This window comes from Phocoena sinus, chromosome 1 (genome assembly GCF_008692025.1).
Source record: "Phocoena sinus isolate mPhoSin1 chromosome 1, mPhoSin1.pri, whole genome shotgun sequence".
Taxonomy (NCBI): domain Eukaryota; kingdom Metazoa; phylum Chordata; class Mammalia; order Artiodactyla; family Phocoenidae; genus Phocoena; species Phocoena sinus.
This window is the reverse complement of record NC_045763.1, coordinates 72,263,443-72,286,106: the sequence shown is the minus strand read 5'-3', so window position 1 is coordinate 72,286,106 and position 22,664 is coordinate 72,263,443. Positions and strand designations below refer to the sequence as shown.

Here is a 22,664-nt window from a genome sequence, read left to right as displayed (position 1 = left end):
ACATGGGAGATGTGGGAGAGTGACTACATTATTAAAACAGCCAAGTATAAAAGTTACGACTGACCATCAAGTTTATTATAATTCTATGTCACCACAGTTCTACAAAATATTTTACAAGCGCTAATCAACCCTAAAGTCCTATAGCGATCACGAAGATAGTAAAGTGCTTTGAGAACTGTGTTCTTAAATACCTTAGCGTGTTGCAGCTGTTATCTGAATCCCACATAGCAAAGAGTTAAAACAAAGATTTTTTTGAAATGTAATTCAAGTCATTTCATAGGCCCAGGTATTTATTTTTACATTAGTTATTGGGGGCCAGTAACTACTACTAAGGGAACAGAGCATTTGTTACGATGCTCTGACAAGTAGTAAAATGCTGGGCTCAGCCTTTTTGTTGAACCTAAACCAACTTTTTACTTAGGGCCACTCAACTACCTTTCTGCTTTGACTTACATTTGGTCAAAACAAAAATGCCTTTTGAATCAATAAACTGATTTAAAGAGCATTAAATATAAACTAATTTTTAAAAAAACATTACATAAAAATTCAATGATTCAATAGGTTTTCTTTTCCTTCTTAAATATAAATCTCAAAAAAGGTTTTATGAATCATATTTATATTGAAATATGGAAAGCAAATATGAGACAAAATTATCCATAAGTAAAATGCATCAGTATTTTTATTTTGAATTTCAGATATTTCCTTAGGTATTGTATTTATTTTTATATAAGGCAACACAATTATGCCTGAATTATTGGAGATAATTTGTAACATCTTTTTCTTACTAAAATAGCATACTTTTTATTAAAAATACATAACATCTTATAACTTACTCTTTTTAGAAATGAATAGAAATTTGATATTCTAGGGTCTTAACATTTTCACTCTTTAATGCAGCTCTGAATTAACAATATTATGTGAATGTCACAAAATCATGTTATACGAAGTATACGTAATAAAAAGTCTTTTTTTTTCAATTTGAACAAATCTATCAAATAGATGAAAGGAAACGCCTTTGAAACATAAAGGCAAAAAGAAATTAATACTGTTTATTTTTATAATTAAAATGAAAACTGTAGTTTTTAAATCCTGGTAATAAGGCAATTTAAAATACATTTAAAAATTATTTTCCAATACAGTTATGAAAACATGCAGATTCACAGTTTTGCATTCCAGACTCTTCATATAGGTATATACAAAATTTTGAAGGAATATTATTTAGGCTTTACTACAGTTTTGTTAATTTCTGTTTAAGATGTTAACATGTTAAAATATTTGGCTTCAGTTCAAACAGTAAAAAGGTATCAAGTCTTTTTTTATAGGAATTTCTATTTTTATAAAACTTATACTAAAAAAAGATTATTTCAAATGTACATTCATAACATATATTACCCTTATCTGGAGAATTATTCTTTATATTATATTATCCTCATAGCTTATTTTAAAAAGCGATCTGCTCATATAGATGCAGGAACAACTAATACATACATATCTACTCAACATTTATACAAATGACAGGATGTTTTATCAAAATTCATACTCTTTTTTATTATTCATTTGAGAATGTTTAATAAAAATTTCTTTGGTAATTTACAATGTTGGGTTATTTTAAACTGAAAAGCAGCTGTCAATTAACTCTCTCATCATAAACATCCCCAATATAATAAAATAACAATAATCCTTTTACAACAATAGTTTTTCAATAACACATTTTCTTCACAATTCAAATGTCATTATTTTAAAAATCACTCAGTAGTCTACCTTCAGATTTAAGACAAAACAAGTAGAACTTACCCTAGCTGTGCTTTTCCAGTAACCTCACAGAAGTTATGCACTCCGTGACACTTACTGTTCCTCACGCAATAATTTTCCTGGAATGAATTCTCTCTAGTAACCCTTACCTCACTGTGAAGGGAGGTGTGATATTCGAGGGAAAAGGGTAATAAACTATAATATGAGATTCCATTTTCCAGTGCTTATCATATTTAGCACCAACTATGATAAGAAATCTCTTTTTATCATATTATTTAAGGCAATGAAGTAAAGTTGGCAGTACAGGATGTCTATCAATAATTCTATGGAAAGGAGTATTTGGACACTTTTGTAAAACATACCATCGTAATCCTATTGAAATGTAATTGCTGTTGTTAATATTCTTACCCTGATATGAAAATGTTCTGCGTAAATGTAGCACAGACTTGTTAACATAATACAGGACCATGCTGGGAGGGTAGTACTTATACAAAAGCCCATGCCAGTACCATAAATCTCATTATTAGACAACAGTTTCCAAACTTACAGGGTCATTCTGTATAACAGTTAATAATCTAACTTTCCACATTAGTAAAGATTAGCTAATAAAATAATAAATCCACAACAGTAAATTTCAGTAAGAAACAGCCTTTTAAAATACAAAATAAATATTTTTATTTGTCATCTCATCCTTTGGTAAACTAAGGGAAAAAATGAACTATTATATCTCTTTTCAAGGATGGATAAGTAAGTAGATAACCTTCCTTCTTCCTAACAAGCAAATTCTTAAGCAATGTTACCATACCAAAATGTAAAATTAAAATAAAATGATTCATTTTTAGTAGAATTTAACACAATATCCTGTCCTTAAATTTCCTGGCACAATTAAACATACTCGGGTAATGTGAAAAATTCGCTCGCTAAAGAGATCCAAATGCTCTTAAAGTCTTTCCAGCCAGATTATCAAAACACCTGCTTGCAAAACTCTCAAGTATTCCTGAGTATCTGATTAATAATTTCTTAGAAATTTAGTTGACACGGGGTTCATAAACAGAATTCAGTTTTTAATCAAGCAGTCTATCATGTCTGCATTCATTTTTTACCAAGTTAGCAGTTTCCTAACCCACTTAACAGAAGGTCCTTATTAGCAGTTTCCTTGTTTAAGTGTCACTGCACGAATCAGTCCATTTTTTCAAGTAAAAGTCACTAATCCAAGGTGATCATTTTTGTTTTTAGAAAAGAGCATATGCAACACACCTAATTTGATCTATTAATTAAATGTAGAGGAATGTAATTTACCCCTTACTGTTAAGTGACTGTTTTACATTTTACATAATCTGGAAAATTATCTAAAATATTCGGATCGCTCTTTTAACAATTATTAGGTATTAAACGAGAGGTCTGAGACCATCCTCCCAGAGCTTTAGCCAATCATTTAAAAAAATAAGAATCTCAAAATGAACCTGATTCATTATTTTCATTATCTTACTAGCAATTTTTACTAATTAAGAAAAGGTAAATACAGAAAATAAAATGTAATCTGTAAATATATAAAATGATAAATACCTGGCATTATATTTCGCTAGAATTTGGCTAATCTCAAAATGCTTTATTTTCCTTAGAACAATTTTTCTCAAACAAGAATAAAAAATATCTTAATAAAATATCATTTTCAAAAGGGAAATAATCAATTTATACTGCTTTGATTATTTTATCTCATATGCAAGCTCCCTCTACAGGTAATAACAAAGGTTAGCAAAAATATCTGAAACATGGAGGCAGTTGTGTGCGTAAAGATGCAGGTCACCGTTGCATAAAAATGCTATTATCTAGCATTGTTCCCTCCTCCTTACCAATTATCTGATTAAAATAACTGCTCCTGAAAATCTGTGGTTCAACATTATTATTCTTGTACTTCATCTTGGTTAAGAATGCAGCTAGAGCAGGGAGGATACACAAACTTTTCAGTCACCCAAGAGTTGCTCTCACAAAGTGTATTTCAAGGAAAAGAAAACATTACCTTGCTTACACAGTACCAGCCTGCAATGGTAGACCACCCAACACAAAGCTGCCCAACCCATTTACCTGGTGCATCTTCTGACTGCAAAGTAAGCAATCAAAAGCAGCATCTTACGACTGATTTACAGTGAAAGATAAAAAATCAATTTTAAATGACCACAGAAACAACTACATTTTCTTCTTATTTAGAATTCATAAACTTAAACCAGAGAGTATTTACTTTTGAAAAATAAATATATTTTCATTAATTCAATACAAAAAGGAAAAAGAAACTGAGTTGCTTTGAAAAATGTTCTTTACCGCTCCATAATATCTTTTTCAGAATCTGTCTTAGGTTTCTGTTTACACATTTTCCTCTTTTGCTATGTTCCTTTCCCCAGGTATACAGAGATAAAGGTGTATCTCTGCCAAGGGAGGGGAAAAAAAGCAAAGTTAAGAACCATTTCAAAGTCTTGGGGGCAAGGTTTGCCAAAAAATTGTTTCTGGACTATGTTTATTTCCCCTCTCCTTTAAGATTTCCCCCTTCTAATATGCATACCCCACTTTTATAGCATATAAGCAGTGACTGTAAATTTGAGGCAAGTCAGTTTGACTTACCTATAAATGAATTGACAGGCTTATAAAAAGTGATTTTTTAAACTAAGATTCTTAAATAAAATTATGAAAGGTATGCTAACTTTCATACTAAAACATACAGAAATATACAGAGATATCAATTATATTTCTTTTTTCCAATTAAACAAAGAAAATAAGGTTAATGGGAAAAGTAACATATAATAAGCAGAGGTTTTAGTGAGCTTTTTACTTACAAGAAAGAAATAAAATTTTGTTTCACTTATACTTTTAAATATTCAGGCTGCAGACCTAGTTTAAAACCAAAGGCAATATAAAAAGTGGCTTCCATCAAGGCTATGGGTGACAAAGCATTTGCAGCAGAAAAAACAAAGGGAGGGGACGTCCCATTATTCATCATCAATGATGTTATCAAGAGGAAGCACCTAATAGTCAAATATCTTCCACATGACAAACAGAACTTTGAAAAGGACAAAAACAGTAAAGTGTCCTTAGTAAAAGTGAAAATATCTAGCATATCATAATTTTAGTGTAATTTTTATTTGTTGATGAATATGAAGCAAAATCAAGTGTTTTAGAATTACGTCCATCTCTTCTGAAATGGAAAACAAGATATATAAAATGGATCAATTCTTCATTTAATACACTAAGCCTTTATCAAATTCTACGAAAATACATGCAATCACTGGGATACAAATGCATAAGCTTACATCACCAAAATTAACATTTCCCAAACTGTCTTGGACATTAACCATAGAAAAGCCAAGAATTTTAAGATTTAATACATACCATAAGCACCCTGAGATTAATAAGATGAGTAAAGAACATGCTATATAAAAAATGTGTTCTGTAATTTCTTATCAATAACCACAGTAATAAACAGTAAAAAATGGTAGGCTTTTAAAGCAGAGGAATAAAATTCCTGCAGGGAAGGTACCAGTGGAATAAAGAAATAACAATTCCAAACAGAAATACTTTTCTTCAAAGTAAAGACACAGGGAAAATAGCTTTCAACATGATTTTTTCATGTAGTAAATTGCAGTTGACAACTGATTAAGTAAATATAATCTACATAAAACAGAAATATTTTATCAACTAGAGATCTTATTGAAAATCTTGTAAACACTCACCCATTATATGAAGTGGTGTCATACTATTTAATTTTAAGAATAAATGATTAAAATTAGAGCTCACGTTATAAAGAAAACAGGGAGAATTCTCTTTTCCTCTCTCTACAGATAAACACTATTTACTCTCCTCTACAAGAGAAAGCATTAGTCAAATGCAAGGTCACCTAGACCACCCCCGACAGCCAACAACCATTTTTGACAGTAATTGGGGTTAGATTATTATGTCATCTAAATCCAGTGCAATAATCTGTTTGAGGTATGGACTGATGTAAAAACACCTACAAAATGAGGCAAAGTGTGCACAGCACAGGAATTTCATGGTCCAAAGGCAGGAAATACCTTTGAGAACAAAACAGAGATCAAGTAAGTCATATCATTTTCAGAATCAGTTTAAAAACAGGTACCTTAATCATACATTACATTTTAAACTTGCACCTGTGCTAATTTTTAGCCAATAGCTGTTAATAAATACTGATGTATACAGAGAAACAGAATAGTCAAAAGTGTATGCTTATGTAAGTAAGTACATGTGTGTATATATTAGACCAAGAAAGGAGTTAAAAGAGTAGTATCTAATAACTGAAAGAACAAAATTAAATCCTTTCTCTTTTATTAGGAATCTCACAGTGCATTCTTCTTTGCTACTACAATGGCTAAAGTTTTTGTTATTCATCTAGAGAAAGACACAGGGTTGTATCTGGTTTTGCTCTGGCAAAGTAGTATGTGTTTGAGTTGATCTAAGTCTAAAGTTAACTACCTTTTCAACTTCTCCTATCTCTCATGTCCAAGAACTAATAGTTTTATCCCTGTTTCTTTTTTCAGCTACCAGATTAAACAATTTTTTTGAAGTTACTTCACGCATCTTAAAACAGAATTAAGATCTGGTCATTATTTCAGGAAGTTAACTTCTGCTTAACCTGCCTGCTTTTTAATCTTATATTTCTATTTTTATTGAAGTATTGAATCTATCCTTTAAAAAATGTCTCCCAAAGAATCTTCAGCTTTAAGTAGGCTTCTTTTAAGCAACTCATTTCATTACTGAAATTCAGAGATTAAGGTGTAATCCCTGTGTGTGAATTTTAATGTTTACAATGTACTCCTCACAGATTGGAAAAAATCAATGGCAAGACCAACAGGGGCCCGTTTTGCTCAGCATACGTTTTCCTGTCAGGTCGTGATTAATGCTGTGCTCTGTAGAGGGAGATATTACATCCGGGCTAAAACAGACCTAAATTTTACCCTCAGGCAAAAATCTGATTTAAACATCTCTATTTAAAGTGACATTTGTCCTCCCTTTTCAACTGGTTTCCCCAGAAATTCCAGGAAGTTGACTTCATGACCTAAAAACAGCCGGGTAGCTGTGAGAGGCAGTTGTGCCTGTTCTTGCACTTGGATAAATCTGGGTGCCGGAATGAATCCAGGTGGTAATGAAACAGGTGCCCAGCTATCTGCTCCGATGAATCCCATGCCACTTTACTACTATAAGAATTTAAGATTTAGAGTCCCGTATAATTCTAGAGTCAGTAAAAATTTTGAATATGTGTTTCTTTGGCTGATTATAACCTAGCTATCCCTACTGATGGATTAGTTCCTTTTGATTCGTAAAATTACATCTGATTTTTCACTACACTGATCTGAAATATCAACTGATTACGAATTCTAGAAATCCAGAAAAGCAACTATGTCATGCAATAGCTTCCATAAAAACAAAAATGGAAAGAAAAAGAAAAAATGTTCACATAACCAAAGTCCCCAAGTAAACAAGATGTATGCATATAAAAACAGGTGCCAATATCCTTACACTGTGAAACATGGTAACTTTCGATATTATTAAGCAATTTAGACACCACTAGCAAGTTCCTACTAACCAAGGTAATCTAATTTCTGTTGCTTTTCAAAGTAAATTGATTATTTTTTCTTTTAGCCATTCTGGTAATTGAACAAATTTATACAACTGATGGGATTTTATTTACCACTGCACAATGCATAAAATCCTTTGCAAAGACAAACTATATTACTTCATAAAACTGCATTTTTGTTGTAATTAAACAAATTGTATTTAAACTTGCTCTGTGCTTCCAAAGCAATCAATAGCATTTTGCTATAAGCTGCACTTTACTTGCAGGTGTTAAGCACTTGGTTCTTTCATTCGCTCTACCTTTTTTTTTTTTTTAAGGTAATTTTTATTTACAAAATAAGGGAATTTTTTTGTAAATTTTATTTACAAAATAAGAAACAGCTTTTTAAAAACTTGGTAAGAATATATTGGAAAGTGTCTATAAATTATAGCCTACATTAAGTCCATCAGATAAATGATCTAAAAAAGATTTTTTAGGTATTTTTGGTTGTTTAGGACCTTTCCTTATATGACATAATGATCCACTCAAAACAATACCTACTTACATCAGAATAGCATTTAAGGTATTTTTATAGTTTATAACATATATTTAACAAAACCTATATATTAAATTCAAAATACCACATCGCAGTCGTGAATAAAATTTAGGAATTAGATCCTAGTTATAGTTACTCCTTTAAAAGTTATCACACCAGGTCAAGAAAAATGTCATTATTTTAGGATTCTACTTCCGTAATTCCAATAATTAACTATCTCTAAATTAACCCATTTCCTTAACCTTTTTCTTAAAGCATTAAAAAATAATAATCATTACTTGATCAATCTTGAGAAGCAAAAGATTTTAGATAACAGTTTCAATTTTTCTAATAACATCAAGTCTAATTACAGTAATCTGGGTGATTAAATACTTTTCAACCTTTCAACCTTCAATCAAGAATTATTTGAAGAGATGAATATTTGGGTGGGACTACAGACTAATTAGTTTATGTAAGAGAGAAGTTAACCAAGCTATGACCATAATCTATTTTTAAAATAGAAATGTTTTAATCTTTCTTGAAAATAGTTAAAAACAGATATCTATTTAGGTAATGTGAACTAATATTTAAACGAATTACCTTAGTAACTGATACGACCAAAACACAAACAGGATTTTAAGTCCTTTCCAAGTCTAGCAGCTAAAGTTACTATTTTTAAATAGCAATCCTGTATGACACTAAATTCTTCAAATTTCCAAAACTGCATTTCATTCCTAATCTATGTACAGTTAATCTGTGCAAGTGGTATGGATTCTTATTAAAATGAAAACAGATTTCTATCAGGTAGGGTTTGGCTCATACCTTAGAATAAAATACACTGTAACGCTCTCTTCATCTCATACTACACTTGACAGTAAGCTCAGTGTTACTGAATATTTATTTACAAAAGTTAGGCCAAATAAATATTTTCATAGAAAATAGAGCAATAATATTTTATCACTATGGTGTGCAGACTTCTCGTTACCTTCTGACCTTCCTAACATCTCAATCTTAGCTCATATATTCCTATATTACTTAAGACACTAAAATACTACTTTAAAAATTTTAATGAAACACAGAAAGCTCCAATAATCATCAAAGTTCTAACCCCAAGTAAACCATAGTTTTAAAGCTCTCCTCTTGATAATTTTAAGAAAGGAAACGCCCAGAAGCTTGGTGTTAACGTTTCTGCTCATTGTGAAAATTGCAGCAATAAAAACTCCAACTGCTTGCCTTAAATTAAGACTTGTAGTACTCCATGTGAGATCTGTATACTTATACTAGTTTTTATAACATTTGGAAGTTTTGTTTTCTGCTTTGACGTTAGTCCATTAATAAAGCAGAGAGTCAAAAGGCTGGAAAAAATTACATTTAGTGGAAATCTTCAAGTCAAAACCTCAAGTAATTGGTTTGTTTTACCCCACATGATTCAATATTCTGATTTCCCAAACTACCTGCTCCCAGAGCTATCTGCATTTCTAAATTTGCTTTCTGTTGCCAACACATAGTAACCCAGTGACTGAAAATGGCAGCTGAAGTGCTTCTACAACACATTAATTTTTTTCTCTAAGTAGTCCAATTTTGTCATCTAAATGTTGAAAAATCTTTTCACTGCATTTTACATCTTTAGAGATTTGCGGAATTCACGATCACCATCATATAAAATGAAGAGCAATGTTTTCAAGACAATTTTTAGATCATCACTAACAGCTCTAAAGGATAATGTGTTTTCTTTATAGCACTCTGCATTCAAAGCAGACTAGTTAACAGCAACTTAAGTGCAATAATAGCAATTACATCAATGTGGGCCTTTTTACCTCGAAAGTAGCTCTTAGACAACTGAAGAGATCAGATAGATAAACTATGATAAAATGATTTCAGGGTAATAAGATACAATTTGAATGCCACTAAAAAGTCCTCATCTTAATCTGAAAAAAAGTATTATCCTATTACACTGAAGACTAAAAATGTTAGGTGATTAATGATTATTTTTCCCTCCAAAACTTTTTATTAATTTTCACTTTTAAAAGAAAAAAAAGGAGTTCTGAACATGTGTAAAAAAAAAACCCTCTAATGAAGGGATATCAATTCACGTTCAAAATCAACCAACCATCAAAGGTAAAACTATAAAAAATATGCGCTTACAAATCTCCAAACCGTCCCTGAGATTCACTTTCATCTTAAAACTAGGTTTTAGGAAATCTAAAGCTAAATAAATAAAACCAATATTTCCCCAGAAGTTGAAGATAGAAGTTCTCCCTTGACCCATCTGCTTGCCATAAAATGACCCAAGTGACCCAAGTACTTGTTCTTATTTGTTTCTTCATTCATGCATATTGAGTTGTTAAAAGAAATTCAGAGAACGTATCTCTCTGCAAATGTAAAACAGCATTAGTATACTCTAGCTATATATATATTAAGAAAAACCTCCTTTAAGCTGACCTCTAGAGTTTACTGTTAGGTAAAATACAAAAATTTTGAGACAAAACAATCAATATTCAAACAATTATCTCCATATGAAATTCATGAAAAATTTGAGTATCACTTAGAAATCTTTTTCAAACTTACACTGGCAACAGAAGTTGCGTTAACAAGTCCATGTTGAGTTTTTAATATTCAAAACTCTCCACTGACTTTTTTTTACCTATTAATTTAACAAGTATATTAAAAATAAAGTTTCCTAGGTATAAAAGTGTCCTCTTATTACAAGATTTCTATTGTTTTATACATTAATTAAAAGACTTTCTCAGCCATTTTACTAATATAACAAAGTGTAGGCCCTAGAAAAGTATTAAGTTAGAAGGAAAAGCTCTCACTCTCTCTTCCACTGAAGGGACCACAAGACAGGCAACAGTGACTATCATAAAATAAAAGGTCACTCTTTTTGTAGGAACAAACCATTTATCAATAGAAGATAATTGTCTTTCCATTTGGAAGGGCTCCACAGCAAGAGACAATGTTTTTCCCTCACATAATTACAAAACAGTAAAAGTTCAGAAACACAGCCTGAATCCACCTCCCTATTTTTACCCTTTACAATTCTCATTGCCCTTTGGGCCTCCACTTGGAAGCAAATGGAAGACAGGCTGAAGTTTTCTCAATTGAGCTGAAGCTAAGAAACCTTTGATATGCTAATGGTCCCCTTCAAATGGTAAGAATTCACACTTGCATTAATTCAAACAATTTGTGCAGAATGATGTGAAATGGCACCTCTTTTAGAGGCAAGTAACAAAAGGAGAGAATCGGAATGTCTGAAGAAACTAAACAACAGAACATTTGTTCTGCAGTATTCTATTATGCATAAATGTATTGGAGGGTGGAGGGAGGGACAACAAAAAGTTCCATAACACACCTGAACAGAAGTAGATTTTCTTAGATACTAAATTTAAGTTACAAAGTTACCTTTTACCTAGGTCAAGAGTCCCATCACAACTGGGAATGTTGCCAAAGACACCACACAAACTATTCTATTTTTCTGCTATAGAGGCAGATTGCCTCCTTAGTGCCTGTCTTTTAAGGTTTGCCCAAGATCAAACTTGATTTAGTAAGAGACATCCCAACAGGCAATCATTTACCAAACGGATGTGACTTTTCCTCATTGTGCAACTCGAGTTGAGCAAAGAGCAAACTCGGTGGGGCCCGTTCCAGACAAACACTGCCAGGGAAATGAATGGACCAACCAACGTCCGTTAAATGTACGCCTCTGGAAGACAGAAGTACACATAGTGTAAAGAATGCAGAAGAAAATTTAAGAATTGGGGGCGGGGGCGAGGAGGAGAGTGCCTAAGAACCTGGCCTTTGTAACGGGAACCATATGGCTGGTGGCTGCGGCTCAGACGCTCCCAGGCTGCTTGGAGAAGCTGCTAAGCAGCCTGACACCTTTCAAGAAACAGGAGGAAAACATTTCCCGGGTCTGAATCTGAGACAACAGTTTGCATCAGGAAGAACGGAATGGGGGGCCAGAGAAGGGGAAAAGGATGAGGAGGGAGGAGTCCACAGAAGGTGGGGAAAGAAGACGGACACCGCAGGACTTGTCCCTCCAACTACGCTTTCAGGGGACGGAGTGAGCAGAGGATACAAAAATAAATATGAATAGAGACATACGTTCCTTAGCCGCCACTCATTGACACTTTGGCACAAAGTAAAGCTTCCAGCGATTTCCCCTAACCCAAACCCCGCAGTCTGGCGAAAGGAACAAACTTTCCAGATCCCAAGCGAAGGACTCTCGCAGGAGTGCCTCCCCAGCGCTGCGGCGCTTTCGTCGCTTCCCTCGCCCCCGCCTCTCCACCAGAGGGTCGTGTAGCCCCAGCCAAGCAACGAGCCCACGCTCGGTTAGCGCCGGTGGCGGGGGGTGGCCTCCCCGGCCTCGCGCCACTCCCACGCCCTTTTCCCCCGTCGCACCCCACCCGGCACCCGGCACCCGGCTCCCACAGACCAGGCTTCCAGAGACTCGCAGCCCCAACGCCAAGCCCAGAAGCCCACACCCCATAACTTCGCCCGCAGGCCCAGCGCGGCCCGCTGCTGCCCTCTCACTGCAGGCGCGGGAGGCACTCGGCCTCCCCAGAGCCTGCCGGGTGCCCGGCCCCGCTGCGCCGCCCCAATCGCTGCCAGCCACAGTGCTGGCCCGGCCACATCTGGCTGCGCTTTGCTGACATCCTCGCCTCTCCACGCCACCTAACCGACGAGAAGAAACCACCCGCAACAACTCATCCCATCCCCCCATCCCCCCACCCCACCCCCCGTCCACTTGCCCAGAACTCTCTCCCAGCGCTCGGCCTCCCCGCTCCACTCACAGCCCGGGACGGGTCTGCAGGCAGCTGAGGCGGGGGAACAGGGTCGCGCTCACCTCCCGGCCTCCGGCCCCACCGAGGGTGCGCCCCACCTTCCCCTCCCCAGACGGGCTGTGAAAAAGCGAACGGCACCTTCTGACCCAAGCTTTCAGTAAATCAAAACATGCCGAACCCAATCCTACCCTCCCCTCTCCTCCCGGAGACCCCTGCAACTAGACTACAGCCAAGTGAGCGTCCCTACGCTCGCAGGGCGAAGCAGCAGCAGACTGGACGGGAAGGGGAGTTCTGCGGATCGATTTCCGAGGAGGGGGAGGAAGAGGAGGGGGCGAGCAACCCGAGCCGGCGCGGGTCTCCCCCTCGGCCCGGCCGAACATAAACAAACAGCCGAGCCCCAACTCACCCGCGGCTCCCTCCACCTCCAGCATCCACCCCAGGGCGGGAGGCGCAAAGCAAACAGGTCTCCGTAGCCCGGCACAGAGGCACATTGTTCGCTCCCACCGCTCTTACCTCGGTCTGCGAGCGCGCCCCCGGGGGCGGGCCGTCTGGCGCGGGGGCCGCGCGGAGAGAGGCGCAGAGGGCAGCGGCCACCCGGGCCGGCGAGGGTCCAGGCCGGCCGCGAGCGGGTCGCCGGCCGCCGAGTCCGAGCGGGAAGCAGCGCCGTGGCTCAGCGCGTCCTCCTGCTTGGCCGCCGCCGCCGCCGCCGCCGCCTCCTCCTCCAGCCAAGCAGCCAGCGCCGGGCGGCTCCTGGGGTTAGGTCAACATTTTCCTGCAGTTTCCCACACGCCGCTCCGCGAGAAGAGTCTTTTGCACACGCGCACGCGCCCCCAGACCGCACGCTCCCTCGAAAAGATAAGAAATTCGGGAAGCAGAGCGAAAGGGGTGGCAGAGGCAAAAAGCTCGACAGAGGTGCGCAGACTTGGGAGTCCTCTCCGAGCTGCAGACGCGGGAGGGGCGGGCAGACGCTGGCGGCGCGAGGCCAACTCAGTTCGTCAGGCGAAGCCCCTCAGCCCGCCGTTCGCGCCGGCCGGCTGGCATCCCTCGAGCCGACCCTGCGGCCTGGGGCGGGAGACTGCAGCGGCCCCTCCTCACATTTCGGGTCTCCGGGCCGAGGCTGAGCGGTGGCCGCTGCCCCAAGACTGGCTGAAGGCGAGGACTGGGGTTCGGGGAAGCGGGGAGGTGTAGGGACGAGACACGCGACGCGCAGCAACGGAGGGGAGGTGTCCTCCCCCCCCCCGCAACGATCCCAAGGATTCTCCGGTAAGCTCCCAATTTCGCTCCGGTACCTCTGCGAGTGTGAGTGTGTGAGCGGAGAGAGTGTGAGGGAGAGAGAGGGAGCGAGGGAGAGAGAAGGGAGAGTGCGAAGTCCTGACACAGACTCTCCGCGAGGTCTGAACTGGAGTCACCTCCCAGCCTCCTTCTCTTCCTCCTCCTCCTCCTCCTCTTCCAACACCTCCTCCACCCCAGATCTCCACCTCCCCACCCCCGCGAGTTCGCCTAATCATGTAAACATATTAACTTGTACAGCGGCAAAGACCAAACCTCTCCCTCCTGATTTTTCCAGCAAGGGGCTCAGGCAAACTCAAAAGAAGATTACAGGCAGCTAAGTACAAAACGTGGAGCAGATAATCTATAACTCAGTGCCGCCCAATGGCCATTTTCCACCCCATTTGAGCAGCTGCGTCGGTGGTGCACCCGAGCAAGGCGGAGGAGAGCGAAAGCGGACACTTACGGGTTCGAGCTGTTCGGGTGGCGGTGGCCCAGCAGCCGCCCGAGAACAGGCCGGCCCCGGCTCCGCCGGCGGGGCGGCCGCAGGGCTGTCCGGGCTGCGGCGGCGGCGGCGGCGGCGGCGAGGGACGCGTGCGCACGGCCGCTGAACGCGCCTCGGAGGCGGCCTGCGGTGCCTAGCGCCCCTCCTCTCCTCCCCATCGGGTCGCCCCCCCGGGTCTCGGGGCTCCGCATCCAGCCCCCAGCGTCAACACACCCATTCCATCCCGAGCCCCACCTCCCCAAACTCCACTCACTGCGCGCTCGGTCCTCCGCGCGCTCCGGCGGCGCGCGCTGTCCATCCTGTCCACACACACGCACTTTAAAAACATTTATTTTATTTCTGGAACGGAGTGAAAGGTATTTGGGAGAGCGCGGCGCTCCAGCCTCCGAGGCGGGGGGCAGGGGGCTGGCCCGGAACTCGGGGTCTCCTCCCCTCTCCCCTCCAGGCTCAGGAGCTCTCTCCTAGCCAGCACTTCGGAGAGGCGCCCAGGATGCGTCTTTTACCCACCCCGTCTCCAGGTTTTCTCTTTTCTCCGCGCGGTGAGCCGGAGGCCCCTAAACTTTTCGTTTCCGCGGCCCTCCTTTTGTGTGACTGCTCGGAGGAGAAAGAACGTCTGTTCGCCTCGGCTGCCTCCGTCCGGCTGGGGCGCGCGGGGGACGCTCCATGGTTAATGCGTCTTTGATACCTGAGATTTCCGGCGGGCTCGTTAATGAAAGTTACATTTTTTTTAAATTGCGATGACTTTTTCTTTGTAGTTACAGAGAGCTAGCCAAACTTTGACTTTATTGACTATATTTCACAAGAGCGTTTTGTTTGTTTTTGATTAAACCCACCAGGACAAGCAAAGGAAGGAAAGGAGACTACAAGGCTCTACTCGCAAGTGCATTCATCGTGCTGTTTAGGTCTGTTTCCCTCATTTCCTTACATTGAAACTGCTTTTGCTCTTGTCCTCTGACCACACTTCCTTGCGCCTCTCTGTTGGTAGTGTTAGCAAACAGCCAGACAGCGCCTACGATGGACCTAAACTAAAGAGAATAGACCACGTCGGAGAAAATCGTGCTTGAAAAATGTTCGAAAGCCAGTTGTGTCCTTTGCATACGAGTAAAATCAAACCTGGATTTTTTTTTTAATTACAAAATTTCTGAGCTAAAATGTATGTCTAAATCACTGTTTATACTAATGAATGAAGGCATCAATTAAAGAAGCTTGTTTGCATTGGTTTTCAGGAAAAACTGATTCTCCAAGACTTAAAATCTCTAGAAAATAGGATGAAACTTGAGCTTCTTTGCTTTCAGAAACAATATGTACTTTTTGTTGCTGTGGGTATGTTGCACTCATCATACGTCAGAAATCATTTCAAACAACAGTGTTATTAAAATGTCAACAGCAGATTGTTCAAAAGACATGAAGACTCTAAATACCTATATTTTGTCTCAAAGCCAAATATTTGTAGTACTAAGGTAAATCCAGCTATTAGTCAAGTTTTCTCTCAACTTGTAAAAAATCAAGTTAAAAGTACATATGTGCAAATCACTGAAACATGCTCTTTTGGTTGATTCATTATAATTTTCAGGTTCAAAGAAGAATCCTTGATGATCAAATTTTTTTCTACTTAATGTATTGATGTTTTAACATTCTCACCAATACAAAAGATAAGAGGAGCCACATAGAGCATTGGTGCTTTAAACTACATGAACACTTCCATTTGGAATTTCTTAGGTAACATAATTCAAATATTATCGGTGCAGGATATAAACTAGTCTAGAAAAAAAAAAAACACTTATGCAGAGCTAGTGTGAAACCTTATTTCGTTTTTACATCTGTCAAAATTTATACATAAGACAGATCTACCTAGGAAAACTAAATCAGGCTTCTTTAAAGTAGTTGAAAAGAAGGAAGACATAGAATTCGCAGATCTCAGTGGTCATTTATATCACAGTCTCCCTTGAAATTTAAAATTATTTTATTCAGTATTGTAAGCCAAGATATGTCAAAGTGATAATAATTTGCATTTACCGAAAAATTTTAGCCCTTTCTTTTGTTCATCTTTGAAGATTTTTCATTCATCTAGGCATGATTCTCATGAAGTCCCAATGAGTGCATGGATCAGTTTAATGCTATTTTCTTTGGGGAGGCAGAACTTGGGCTGAAGTTTTTATTTAGTAAGTTTAGTAAGTAATCAATAGAAAATTTTGCCTGAATTAAGCTGCCCACATGTTGGCTCATTTACTTGTTTATTTAACTCTCTCAGAAAGAATCTCAGGAAGAACCCACTGTCTTCATTTCTTAGGTCTGATGCATTTTGACGCTCAGGACATAAGTAAGTCACTCTCCACTATGTTCCTGAAGAGACTACAAAAAAAGGAGGATGCATGGGAGGGGAAAGAAATTGTCAGAAGTGGGTTAAATCTATAGGGAGTGGGAAATGCCTCAAAAAAGTTTTTAATTTTAACTCAATAGTATATGTATTTTATAGAGTTCAAAGAGTTCAACACTTTTTTCGTAAGCATATAATAAGCTTGCTGTTTTTATAATTATATCTAAATGTATCCCTTCTCTAGGATAATGTTTTAAATATTAAAGAATTTTTAATTCTTTCCTTGCACTTTACACATAATAATGCTTCAACCTTCTTTTCATCCACAAAGAATTGAAACAGAACTTTTAATTGCATTGATACATTCAAGATTAAGCTGTTAGCCACAAACCTGCCATTACAAAAGAACACTTAAATGACACACACACACATCCAGAAAACATAATTTGTCTGACACTTCATGACAATTCAAAACATAATTTATAACAATACAGGTGTTATGGTAGAAAAAAATGAAATGAGAAACTTAATAATGTCCACAGATGTTAGCAAGCTAAGGGGAGTTGGAATATGTTATGCATTCCCTGCAATCCAATCAATTTAACTACACAATCTGTACTATTATTTAAGTAATGGCAAAATCATTGACTTATTCATAATACTTGCTAATTGTTTTTAAAAATAAATTCTACAAAGGACAAAGGAAACACCCATTTCCATTTGTTTTATGTTAAATCAACATCTAACCACGCATGGTGATTTCATTCAAAGAAAACAGAAGGAACTCATTAGCTTATGTGGTTTGAGAGATTGATGGGCTTCAAACATTTTAACCATACATGTTTTTTCCAACTGTAGAAACTCATGTTTTTAATTTAAACATCTTTATGAAACTAAAGATTATTTTATTCAATGGATTCACATATTTCTGATACAGAAATTGTGCTAATTTTTAAAGCTATTTACCATCCAGGCATCTTCATTTAGAGGGAAGTGATGAGGTACTTGTCAAAATACAAATATGAATGCTAATAGTATGGGTACCAATTTAGCGAATCTGAAAAAGTATGAAAATGGGCGTGGTTGCAAAGTATCGCGGTTAGTATAAGCCAGTAGAACACAGTAACCTCTTCAATGCCCCACCCTGGCAAACTTGGATATAGGTAAGCCAGTTCTAAAAGGGGCCACACGGAGGTGGACTTGGGTGGGGCAGAGAGAGGATCCAGGTCTTGATGCTGGATCAGAAATTGTGTGAAGTTTGAGCTACAAGCTGTAGAGAACTACCAGTGAGAATAGATTGTATTCATTATTTTTGCCTTTGATGAGAGAGCTCTGTGAAAGTTCTAAAACAAAACAAATAAAAACATGTGAAACTGCTCTAGTTTCTAATACAGAAATAGAAATAAAATTAGCTAGATTTCATCCTAAACTTTATGTTCCCTTTTCTTCATTACTGTTCAATGTTGCTTAGTGCTGAAACGTTTTCCCTACTCTAGAAAATAAATCTTTTAAAGCTCTAGAGCAGATCAAAGCAATTATGTGAATACCCAGACTTAACTAGAACTCGTTGAAAGTTCCTAGCATTGTTTTTCGTTTTAGTTTTGCCATGCATGTAGGCTGAAAAGAAATCAGAACTCATTTTCCATGCGAGAATAAACATATGAAAGCATTTGGGAAAGCCAATAAGCTTTTTCTTTTTTTTCTTTTTTTTTTTTTTTTTGCCAATAAGCTTTTAATTCTTCTCCCAGTTCTCTCCAGGCTGAGTAAATCTTGGTCCAAGAAGGCCAAACCCTATCTAAAATGTAGAGATGCAGTCTCCAAAAATAATGATAGTTTAAACTGTATTATAAATATGATTATGGTGTGCTGTACTTAATGATGTTATTTAGAAGTACCTGATCACATATATTATTAAATAACTATCAGTTTGTAATTAATACTTCTTAAAAATATCCACCAAAACAACTGGTAGCTTGACTCTTTCTGTGTGGTTAGAGTATTTATATATGTCTATCTGTGTATAAAGGATTATACAATTTTTATACCATTATGATACTCAAAAGTAAGCGAGTTAAAAAAGTTGCCCCTCGGGTTTCCCTGGTGGCGCAGTGGTTGAGAGTCCGCCTACCGATGCAGGGGACCCGTCCCGGAAGATGCTGCAGAGCGGCTGGGCCCGTGAGCCATGGCAGCTGAGCCTGCGCGTCCGGAGCCTGTGCTCCGCAACGGGAGAGACCACACAGTGAGAGGCCTGTGTACCGCAAAAAAAAAAAAAAAAAAAAAAAGTTGCCCCTCATAATATTGCTTCACTGAGTCTTACCCAACTCAAAGTCAGTCTTTATTGCTTTCGCATAGATTATTCTCATAATCGTTGGTAATATCTGCACCTTGAGGATTTTCTATAATCGTGTCTTATAGGTCTTCTAGCAATGTTTCTGTCAAACCAGGAAGTGTAACTATAAGAACACTCATTTTATAGAAAGCTGTCTATGACTTCTTATAATTATTTTTTCATCATAAATTCTCACAACCAAATGTTTTCTTACTAAAGTATGTAGTTTAAAATTGAGCCTCCTCGTCCCTTTTCTATACATGCAAACCTCTGTCAACAATACAGGTGAGGGGCTTCCCTGGTGGCGCAGTGGTTGAGAATCTGCCTGCTAATGCAGGGCACACGGGTTCGAGCCCTGGTTCGGGAAGATCCCACATGCCACGGAGCAACTAGGCCCGTGAGCCACAACTACTGAGCCTGCGTGTCTGGAGCCTGTGCTCCACAACAAGAGAGGCCGCGACAGTGAGAGGCCCGCGCACCACGATGAAGAGTGGTCCCCGCTTGCCACAACTAGAGATAGCCTGCGCACAGAAACGAAGACCCAACACAGCAAAAATTAATTAATTAATTAATTAATAAACTCCTACCCCCAACATCTTCTTAAAAAAAAAAACAGATGAAATTTCTTTAATTTTTTTTAATTGTTAAACTAAAAGTAACCTAAAAGCACAAGTCTTTGTGAAACAGCAATTTCACGCAAGTTTAAATTGAATTTTTAGTGCCTCTGAGAATATGACTTTGATTATTCATGTCATAGTTCACTGTAGTATGGCAAAACTTGCAAAAGGCTTTTAAGAGTCAGGAAACAAATTCACAAATGCCCTCTTTGCATTTTAGAAAGTGAGTCAAAGATATAATTATATAACACTTCTAATATATCATATTAGAATACATTGAAGTTATCCTAATGATACAGCATAAAATGATAACTGAAGTATGTGATCTTAGTATTTTTAAACACAAAATTGCTTTGGTACAGTTTTGAAAATATTTGATAATCTAAAATTGTGTAACATGAGATGTTTGACCTTGACTTTTTGATCGTATAAGTTGTTACTAACATTATTCATTATTTTGTCCTCTAATTAATATGATGGTTATTTTTTAACTACACTTATCTTTTTTACTGTATTTTTAAAAGGCCTTTATTGGTTGTATATATTTTAATAAAAATAAATTTGAGCATATGGAAACTAGAACAGCAATTTGCAGAGATTTTTCTTCTCAACGAAGTTCTCATCATAGTTTCTTGATAATAGAATGTTGCCATCTCTATTTTCAAGAATAATTTAAATCTTTAAGTTTTCAACTTATTGCAACTCTTTACAATGCATTCTTAAAGTCACTATGAAATCCATCACTTAGGTCCTAGACCAAACAATGATGTAATAGGCATACGTTTTTGTGATAAGTAAAAGTGCATTAGAAAAGAATCTTTTTTTTTCTTTTAATTAGCATCCAAATTTAGAATCATACTAAAATGTCATCGATATCTCAAAGAGATACTGAAATGATTTGGTAATGATAAGGTTTTGTTGAGTGATATTCAATGAAGAAATTCTGATTTAGGCTAAACAATAAAAACACATAATCTCTCCAGCTATTCTACATTAAAAAGAAGTTGCCAAACTATCACCTGGATAATACATTCTTTGAATTATTTTGATTCAATGATTGGGATGTGCTGCACTACACCATCCACACTCTTATCCAACTATCCTGGTTATCAAAATCACATATCTACAATATAACTAAAGAGGATTATTAGTGCATTAAAAGAGTGTTCCCCTTCATTATGGGACTGTAATTTATGACACCAATTTAATTAGTACTATGTCCTTACTACCTTAATTTAATGACCCAAATTCAAACCACGTATATGTAATTGTTCAGACAATGTAGAATACACGGCAAGAAAAACTAATTTCCTGTTTATTATCTAATGATAATTGAAACACAATAATTCATTATAATATACTCTGCTACTGCTATATATGAAGTGGCATGTCTCAAGGAAAGAGATTGTGGAAATAACATGAAAAATATTTATAGTCTGTTAAAATCAGAGAAAAGTTGAATTTGTTAAAATAAAATCAGAGAAAAGAATGCTAGCTATAAAATGTAAGTGTTTGAGAAATCAAAGTATGTAAACTATTTTTAAATAATATAGATCCCCAGAAGACTATCATTTATCATTTTAAAATAAACTTATGGGTAATCAAATAAGGAATCTGAAAAATATTTTTTTAATGAATTTTGACATTTCATATAATTATTCAGTGTTTACTTGCCAGTGCCCTGTTACAAAATGATTTTAAATATGATTTATATAAATCAAAAAGAATTATGCAGATGTAGATTTGAGAAGATAATGCTGGCCTGTTATTTATATTGAATATTTCTATACAGGAAGAAATCATGTGATATCAAAAATAGATACTAAATTCAATCTTTAGAAAACTCTTTAACTACTTAGGTAGATTTATAGCTTATCAAAATTCAGAGGTAAAATATTACACCTTATCACTGAGGGAAGTCTATCTTTGCCTGAATTTTCCAGTTAATGAAAGAAGTGTTTAAATACTCTAGTTAGATTATTAACTTCTACAAAACTGAAACAGATGTGTGTCTTAGTATGCCATTAAGTTTATGATTTACATAGAAATCTTACATAGAGCTGAGCAGAGGCCAATGATTCTAATTTGCTCTAGATTTACAATAACCTGATCTGGTTTTTGTAAGTATTGAAACACTTTTTAAACAAAATTAGAAAGCAGTTGTGCTTTGTGTGATTAAAGATGCAATTCCCTCTGGAGTAATGAGAAAAGTTAGAACATGTTTCTTTCTTTATGGATGTTTCTATTATAAACACGAGTGCTATACATTATATATTTTTGTTACTATGATTTCCTTGTTTTTAATTATAAAATAAACCAATTGAATTTCACTGGAGTCTCAACTGAAACTATGCCAAAATTTAGCTGAAGAATGTGTACTGAGCTTCAGAAAAATCCTTAAAATTTTTCCCAGGGTATTAAGGTCTTGTTATACAAATACTAGTTCACCATAATTTTCTAGAGCAAAATATCTTTCTGATTAAGACCTCCACAGCAAAAAAGACTTGAGTGCTAAATACATTTCAAGCCCTGGAAGAAGGCATATATAAAATTGTTCAAGACTAATGATCACTGGATTCATATATGTTACAAATAGAAAAAAAGTTCATTTATTTTATCTTATTACACAAATAATAATATTTATGGCAGTATTATTTAAACCTCCTCTACTTTGCTTGGTAAATTGTAATCCATCAGCTCCTAATAAACCAAATCTATAAAAATACATTATTTTAAACACTATGAATACTGTTTTCTTAAAAACTCAGTCAGAAATGTTGATATAAATATCGTTGTAAGCATTTGTGTGTATATTTATGTTTATAGAAAATAAGTACATGCAAAAGTATTAATTCATTAAAAGTTTATCTCTCATAAAACCTTTATTAGCCCTTGAAGTCTTTGCCACTTCATTTTAAATGATTTATCTTTTGAATAACAAGGTTCCATTAATCTGTTTGACAAAAGAATTTTTAAATCATTTAAATAATTTATTT

At 37.1% G+C, this 22,664-nt stretch overlaps 1 protein-coding gene across 17 annotated transcripts in view; it reads right to left on the bottom strand.

Moving 5' to 3' along the window:
- The window catches only part of ADGRL2 (adhesion G protein-coupled receptor L2), a 177,470-nt gene extending 162,257 nt beyond the window's left edge, over positions 1-15,213 (bottom strand). For 5 of the 17 annotated variants that reach the window (XM_032633573.1, XM_032633540.1, XM_032633515.1 and 2 more), the window contains exon 1: positions 13,145-13,274. The gene's annotated coding sequence lies outside the window, so the exon portion shown is untranslated. Of the gene's footprint in view, positions 1-11,422; positions 11,551-12,282; positions 12,556-12,878; positions 12,898-13,037; positions 13,275-14,366; positions 14,468-14,912 lie in introns of those variants that run through there. The other 12 variants (XM_032633532.1, XM_032633490.1, XM_032633483.1 and 9 more) reach the window with 11 other exon arrangements.
- Between the last annotated feature and the right edge of the window lie 7,451 nt (positions 15,214-22,664).